This window comes from Capricornis sumatraensis, chromosome 16, assembly GCF_032405125.1.
Source record: "Capricornis sumatraensis isolate serow.1 chromosome 16, serow.2, whole genome shotgun sequence".
Classification (NCBI taxonomy): Eukaryota; Metazoa; Chordata; class Mammalia; order Artiodactyla; family Bovidae; genus Capricornis; species Capricornis sumatraensis.
In genome coordinates, this window is record NC_091084.1 from 65,628,298 (window position 1) to 65,636,772 (window position 8,475).

Genomic DNA, 8,475 nt, shown 5'->3' on the forward strand with positions numbered 1-8,475 from the left:
AGGCTGTGAGGAGGTGGCAAACCACGCTGCAGGAGACCCCAGCAGGGCAACACTTGTTTTTTGTTTTTTGACTGTATCACTGGCATAAGGGATCTTAGTTTCCCACCTGGGGACTGAACACATGCCCCATGTAGTAGAAGCATAGAGTCTTAACCACTGGGCTGCCAGGGAAATCCCTACATTTGGCTTTTAATTACGTCAGCAAACACAAACATGCAGCCTCCCAGGAGCCAGGCATTCCTCTAAGTGCCTTCCACGGGGACGTTATTTAATTCTTGCCGCATCCTGCGAGGTTTGTGTGTACATCCGCATTTTATAGATGAGAAAAACTGAGGCAGAGAGGTTGAGACAATTGCCCAGGTAACATGCCCAGTAAGTGGCAAAGCTGGCATTTGAGGATGAAGGTTTTAATTGTGCAATAATGCCTCGTTCTTTACTTTTCCTGTTCTCTCTCACCTGGCCCCTGAACTCTGGATTATAATGTCTAAAAATATACTTCTGAAAACAGGGAAAGAATTATTATAAGTGAATATGCCCACAAACACTAATCCACAGTTCTGAAATCTGAAAGCTCTGAAACTGAAACTATGTTTGTATGTGTTTGGCGCCAACTTATCTCCCAGCAAAAACAGTCCCGAATTGATTGCTATAAAACTTTTATATATAATTATATCTATACTTCTATATATGTATGTAAACTAAACCATATATTAAACATATATAACTATAGTATGCCATACAGTTTTATATCTATAGCTATAGTTTCATTTGTTCTACTTGATGAATATTCATGTGATACACTGCAGAAAATATTGATGCATTTAAGCAGTCCAAGCAGGCAATACCTTGAGAGGAGTAATCTGTGCTCTGCAGTATATACCCTGGGTGGCTTCCTGATACTTGAAGAATTCTGAATTCTGCAGCACGTCCCACCCCAGGGTTTTGGATAAGAGAGTGGGGACTTGTCACCACTGTAACACTTGCTTCACTGAGTGCCCTGGGCTGAGCAGTTATTATTCGTGGTGTCCCCAGAACAACCACTCTGAGTCAGGGTCTGGTAGGCGTTCTGTCTTAAAGATGAGGGATGGGAGCTCTGAGATTCCAGATGACACACCCCATACCACCCAGGTGGCAGGTAATGGAGTTTGAGTGACAACTCAGGTTGGTCTATTTAAGAAGAAATAATCCTAGTTGCTGTGCATACCAGCGAGTGGGAACTTTTGGGAAAAGATGTCTGATTGAGGTTGGAGAGGGGATAGAAAAGAAGGGGCAAACATTCTTGCCCACATTAGTTTCCTCTTTCAAATTTCCCTTTGTTGTTTTCCATATTCCCACAATTCAGAGGAAAAAAAAAAAAAAGAATTCATTCTTGGTGAATTGGAAAAACCTGTTCACCCAAATTCTCTTATTATTATTGCAATAATATTGATGAGGTACTTGGCTCTACCCCTTCAGCAAAGAGGATATGGCAGCTCGAGATCACACAGCTGGGAGGTGGCAAAGCAAAGACTAGATTCCACGTCTTGGGTTATTAAGTGCATGGAATTTTAAGATGGTCAAGAACTTATAAATCATCTAGTCCAGTGTTTTCCAAACTTTAGTTATTCACCTGCCCCGTGATAACTTACTTATTAAAAAAAAATCACCTCCCTTATTGTTTAACATAACTGCATTTACTTAAAAGGAAAACTTTATATCATTACTATAAATGGAAAGCCAGGACTCATTTAATATACATAAAAATAAAGACATAAGCTTTGAAATAAAAATTAGTCATCCATTCATTGCCTGGATCAGAGGGTCTAGGCACAACCTACAGACACAGTCTAATCCACCACCTGTTTTTGAATGGCTCACAGATAAAAATGATTTTACATTTTTAAATGGTTACATATTAAATGGTTATATAATATGTGCATAATGCACTTGATTTTGCCTTTAGGCCTGCAAATCCTAAAATATTTACTATCTGGTGCTTTAAGAAAATGTCTGCTACCCCTGGCTGGATTTATAGCATGTATCATGAGTGGCCTGGCATGTTGGAAATCAATGTCAGTCCAATCTTTCCCGCATCCAGACATTTTACAGTTGTGAAAATTAAGGCCTAAGAAATCCGTGTAACTTTGTCAAAGTCACACACCCTATAGTGTAGGGAATTAAGTTTTTTCCAATGTTCAACCCATCTGCTTTCCTTTCTACAAACGCTCACAGCCTCATCCGCTCACAGACACATCCCAGGCTCACTACCAGGACAATCCGGATCTTGATCCCGAGAGGGTCAGGGACTGTGTGATTCCAGAATCAGAGATCAATTCTTTGGGGATATTTGCAAGTCTGTCATGATCATCACTATCAGATAGGCACGAGAACTCTGCTCCAGACAGAGAAACACCTGAATTCAGATTCTCACATACAGGCACCCTCTCTGGGCATCACTGCAAAGTTGCCAGACCTCACTAGGAAGTCTCCTTCCTGATTCCCGGAGAGGGTTAACGTGCCCAGCAGATTATCATGTTCCTGGATCTCCCCCTGGGAGCCGTATCAAGCAGAGGTCAAGGCTGCCTGGGTCTGGACTCTGATTTTCCCACAGATTGACTGGTTTTATATCCCTGAGCAGGTGGCTGGATGAGGAGGGATGGGGGTGGGAGGCTATGAGGGAGAAAGAGGCTTGGTGGGAGCCCAAAGCCTTTTCTACTTTCTGGGCTTGACCCCAGAAAAGTCCTCCTAAGTGACGGTTCAAGGTAAAAATACCCCCTACCCCTCTGGGTCGGAGGCTCAGAAAATGGGAGGAGAGGGTGGCAGACCTCTGACATGACCTTCACAGGTGGGCTTGGAGAAAGGAGAGGTGGCCTCCATGTGGAGAACAGTTCCCAGGTCTCTGGTGTTAATTAGAAACCCTCCAGATATAGGATCCAACAGTAGGAACGTGCTTCTTCATCTCTGCCTGACAAAGCTCTCGAAAGTCATTTGGTAAATTGAGTCTGATGGCAGATAAAGTAGGAATCTCTATGACCAGTACAATATTTACCTCTTAGAAGGATTTCTTTTTTTTCTCTTCGCACCACCCTACTCGCTGGCACTGTGATCTCTCCAGTGCTGTACTCGGTGATGTCTGTATCTGATTCCCTTTGGGGGTTCCTTCTATGGCAAATTATATCCATTAAGTTTTCTTAAAGGTCTGTTTCCGGTATACAACATGCTGTTTTTCTTCCGTAATTATTTTTTGCTTTGTGGAAAAGTGTGTTTTAGAAAAGGCAGCAGTTTTTCTTTTTTCTATTGCAGTGGGAGGAGGGGATATTGTTAATTCTTGGACTCTCCACAAAAGACCTTGGCCACTTAACCAGCAGGCCCTAGGTGTGAAAGTTCAGGAATAATGGCTGCTTTGTATTCAGCAGTCCAGCTTCTTAGGCCTTCTACAGTCCTTGCAATCACTGAACATTTTAGCTCTTCAGATTTCTTTAATGTAGGTGGAAGAGGGTGGTGGGCAACAACAGCTTTTGGGTTCCCTCTTCTCAGGGTGGACATGGAGGCCCAGTGATATATAGTTTTAGGCCTGAAGTTAGAATATGTATTCCGACGGGGGAACAGTGACCACAGAGGGAAAAAATTCATTAAAAAAATTGGTCTTGAGGGTCAAAAAAATCTTAACCCGCATTATCCTTTATGACTCTTCAAAGCCCACAGCACATAAATGATGAATGGAAAATCTGTGACATTAACATGTCATGGAGGGGGTAAGATTAAGAAACAATGATCTAGGGGACTTCCCTGGTGGTTCAGTGGTTAAGACTTCACCTTCCAATGTAGGGGAGAGTGGGTTCAATCCCTGCCTGGGGAGCTAAGACCCCAAATGCGGCCTAAAAACCAAAACATAAAACAGAGGCAAAATTGCAACCAATTCAGTAAAGACTTTTAAAAATTGTCCACCTTAAAAAATTCTTGAAAAAAAAAAAGAACGAAAAAGGGGGTGATAATGGAAAAAGAAAGGTTGAGAAGCATTGGGTTAGACTTAAGAGTCAGCAGCAGGACAAGTAGGGGAAGCCTAGGGAGGGTACTAGGCCTGCTATTGTAACCCCACATTTTTGTTTTTTGAGAGGCTGGCTGACTTGTCCTCATAGAAGGAGAATTGTCATGATTCTGCCTCTTGCTTTTCTTGGAGCCTCAATACTTCATCGGCTGCATGAACACAGCAATGAGACGGACTCTAACACATACCCTAGCTGCGTGATTTTCTTCAGGATCCCACCCGATTTGGCTGACACAGTCACACACGTGCACACATACACGTAGGCATATATGATGGTTATAGTTGGATACTGCGGTCGAGTACGCTCACCAAATTGGAGTACAATTCAATCATACAGAGACGAAATTTTAGCTATAAAAAATTCCCATGATTTTCTCTTCTCCTTTTCCTCCCATACCCACTTTCAGCCGTGATCTCTGGACACTCTTTGCCTGGATTAGCCAGACCCCTTAAGTATTCTGAACCCTCGCTCACTGCCCGTCTACAGACCTATGGCGGTAGAATTCAGTCTCCCCAAAGTGTAATCAGCACTTTAGCTGCCCAGTAGGTAGGAAAGAATCAAGTGCTTTTAGCACAAGAAGGGAGAATCAAGTGGGTTCTCTTCCATGCACGAGAAAACCTGGCTGGACCTTTGGGAATGGCATGGACACTTAGGTCCCTGGTGCCTCCGGGGGCTTCCTAACCCTTCTGACAATTTGGTTCACTCACCAAGGGTGCACCGGAAGGGTCCACACAGTCAGAGAGGCAGGCCTGTGGGCTTCTTGCCCTCACACGAGTCAGAGGCAGCAGTCACAGGTGTGGTGTCCATGGCACCTCTGTTCAGCCTTCCAGAGAGAGCGGAAGGGGCAAAGCACCCAGCCTTGGCCAGTCTGCCAGACAAGGAAAATTCCTTCCTGACCCTGGCAGAGATCATCAACTTCACTCTGGGCATGTGACCAAAAATTCACCCAATTAAGCACCTACACATTGGCTGTTTATGCACCAAAGCATCACTGCACAGAACGGGCTGTGAAGGTGTAAACCATGGAAAAAGGGGCTCGGGAGGGCCTTCCTTGATCCCACCATCAGGGCCATCTTGCTGGGAAGAATAATGCTTTTCCTCCTCTAAAGTCCCAGTGATACCCCAATGCCCACCAGGTCCCGAGCCCTACGGGCAAGGCAGGGTCCACTTCCTACCTTTTGGACCTCCCTCAGAAGAGACACATGGAGGAAAACCCATTGGTTGAACTATTTCAACGCTTTCTGCTAAAGGCTTGTGGGTTGGGTGCTTGAGTGTTTGCTCTTCTGGGAAAAACCAGAGCAGCTATGAGACTGCTTTGCTAATGTCTTGCCAAGTGATTCCTCATCTTCCTTTGGTTTGTATCAGGAGTTTGCTAGTTTGTTCTTTTTTAGTTGTTTTTCGAAAGGTGCTGGCAAAGACTCATAGGAGTTGTGCTGAATAGTTTACCATGGGCTCCCATACAAGGTTCATTGGGTTTGGGTTAAACCCATGTGTGTGTGGCTCAGTCGCGTCCAAACTCTGCAGTGCTGTGGACTGGAGCCTGCCAAGCTTCTCCGTCCATGAGATTCTCCAGGCAAAAATACTGGAGTGGGTTTCCATGCTCTTCTCCAGGGGATCTTCCCAACTTGGGGATGGAACCGGCATCTCCTGTAGCTCTTGCATTGCAGGTGGATTCTTTACCCACTGAGCTACCTGGGAAGCTATATTAAATCCATTGGGATTTAAGTCCTACTTCTGCCACCCACAAGGAAAGGGATGTGGGACACATTTCTTACTACTCAGCCTACTAAAATTTTATTTTTTATATTCTTTAGTTTTGTTTCATATAAGGTGTGTTGTGTCAAAATCCCTAACCCTCTTTGAGCTCATCTCTCAAATGGAGATTTTAACATGCAATACTCAGGATAACCCAAAGATTTAACAAAATTAGGTAATATATGTAGATGAGCAGATATAACATATACGTCTATTACTGTCCCAGCAGGGGATGGGGGAATCAATTGCCATCAGTATTCTAAAAGGTTGCTACTTAGGTAACTTCTGAGAAAAGCAGACAACCAATCTGTGAAAACTCTTACCAAGAACACTTTGAATCGCCAAAAAACCCTCTCACAGAAAACATGAGGACTAAAGGATTAAGCTTTCACTCAGAAGGGCAAACAACCTCTTCCCCTGGGTCTTGAGGCTGAAACATGAAGCTGTCTCCCTGAATCACTTTACCTTGCTAGGCTTCAGTTTCCTCCTCTGTAAAGACAATTAGGGATCATTGTCCCTAATGATCTCTGACAGCCTTTCCAGTTTGTAAAATTCTCAGCACATAGAATGAAGCACATCAGAATGAATATGGGTTCTCAGCTCCCGCGGGAGAAGGGAGCATGTGCTACACCAGTCTGCCAGCAGGGGGCGAACGCTCAAGAACCTCACATAGTGCAGCGTCTTAGAAAAGGTCTGAGAACACAGTGGAAAAACCCTAACCATTGCCTTTCTGGAAGCATTTTGTACTGAGGAGGTGTGAGAGTGCACAATGGGTTTCCTTTAAGCTATTATGTTCAGACAATCTCCTGAAAAATTCCCCAAACTGTAATAAGACAACTATTATTTTTTTCTGTTTCAAGGGGGTGCTCCATGAGCAGGCCAATGGGAAAAGGAGGCACTTAGGCAGGAGGAGGTGGGCTTTTCTTGAGGCTGAATATTTTTTGGTGTAAAATCCAGCTTTCCTTCCTCAGGTTAGCTTGAAGAAGGGTAGAGAATGGTGTGCCCGTACGCCATTCTCTCTCAGTGAGTTCCCCTTGGTTTAATCAAGTGACCCAGAGAGGGCAGGGGCTACCACGAAGGAGCTGGGTGGCTACACAGCCTGAGGAAGCAAAAACGTCTCTCTCAGGCCAGCAGTTAAATCCCAGTCAAACAGCTCCGGGGAGGTACTGTGACTGATGGACGTGGCAGGAGGCCTGGCCATCTGGAGCTGGGGACGGACCCACAGACCCAGGCCCCCCACCAGAGCCACTAAGCCCTGACGCCCCTTACGACTTATCCAAAAGAGCAAAGAAAAGGTGCTTACGTGAGGACGGCGGTGCTGGGTCCAAAGAGGAGGTTTTCAAAGCAAGAGAAGGCAGGCACTCCCAGCACCGGCGTACGGTGGAAATAAAGGCACCTGTAGCCTTGTGATATAAGTAACACCTACAGACAGGTCCGTTTGGTTTTTCAGGTTTATGCACAACCCCTTTGATGACGGTGACATACAGTGACACGGCTCCTTGGAGGGGGAACGGTTCTCACACACAGAAAGTTTACCTTTATCCTGCTTTTGTGCACAGCTCCCCCCACCCCACCCCGGCTCCCCTGCTCCCCACCCGGGGAGTCAGTAAACAAGCTGAGAATTCTTCTCGCCTCTGGGAGCTTTGCTGGATCCTGCATTTGCTGGGAACTCTCTTTTGGGCAAGCTGGAGGGGAAACAGGAATCTAGCTGTGGTGCCCATCTCTGCAGCCCTCCTCCCCCTCCCCCACCCCAGCAGTAAGGTGGAAGGGTAGGATAGGGCAGTGGTTAAGAACAGACTCTGCAGCTAGATGATTTTTTTTTTTTTTTTTGCAGTTAGATGCCTGAATTCAAATCTAGGTGCATCATTTTCTAGTCATGTCACCTTGAACCACTTAACTAGTTAGCTAATAACTTAAGTCGCTCTAATGCAAATAACAGGACCTACCCTCATACGAGGTCCTGCGAGTGAAGCACTGGGTGAGCTCTTTGTTTCGTTCTGATTGTAGTGTTTTCTTTGACCCTTCTCCACCACTTTCTCTAAACTCATGCCTTCCCAGCAGACTGAAGGAAACAGCCAGTTTGTTGAACCAATGTTGGGGCCTTGTTTCTACTTTTTCACCCAAAGCATAACCAGCCATCGCACACATTAACTTATTCAACTTCTAACCTCTTGGGACATAATGTGCCATGGGGTTGTTTTCTCTCTTACCTCCCCTTTACATATGGAGAAAAGAAGAGGTTTAGGGGCTCGGCCAGGTGACCACAGCTACGAGGCTGGGGTCTGACTTGGATGCCAGCTCTCAGGTGTCTTTGTGAGAACTACCTGCATCCCTATAAGAGCAGAAACTGGACCCATCTTAGGCTGAAAACAGAAGTCCCCGGTCACCTGCAGAATGGCACTGATGGCCCCCTGCCTTTTGGCCCTGTGCTTCCAGCTCTCCCGGGCAGCCGAGACCTATGTCCAAACTGCAGACTCTGAGCTTTAGAGTCAGAGCAGGGACTGGTCTGTTAGGTTTTCTTGGGAGCACCAGGTATGGGTACAAACGCAAATACAAACACACATACAGTCTGGGGAAACAAAAGGCAGTTCATTAGCGGACTCGAGCGTCATCATGGAAAACTTGTTGAAGGAAGCTAAGAGGACTGCTGGGGATTCTGACTTGCTGTGTAACCTCAGGCAAGTCAGGTAGC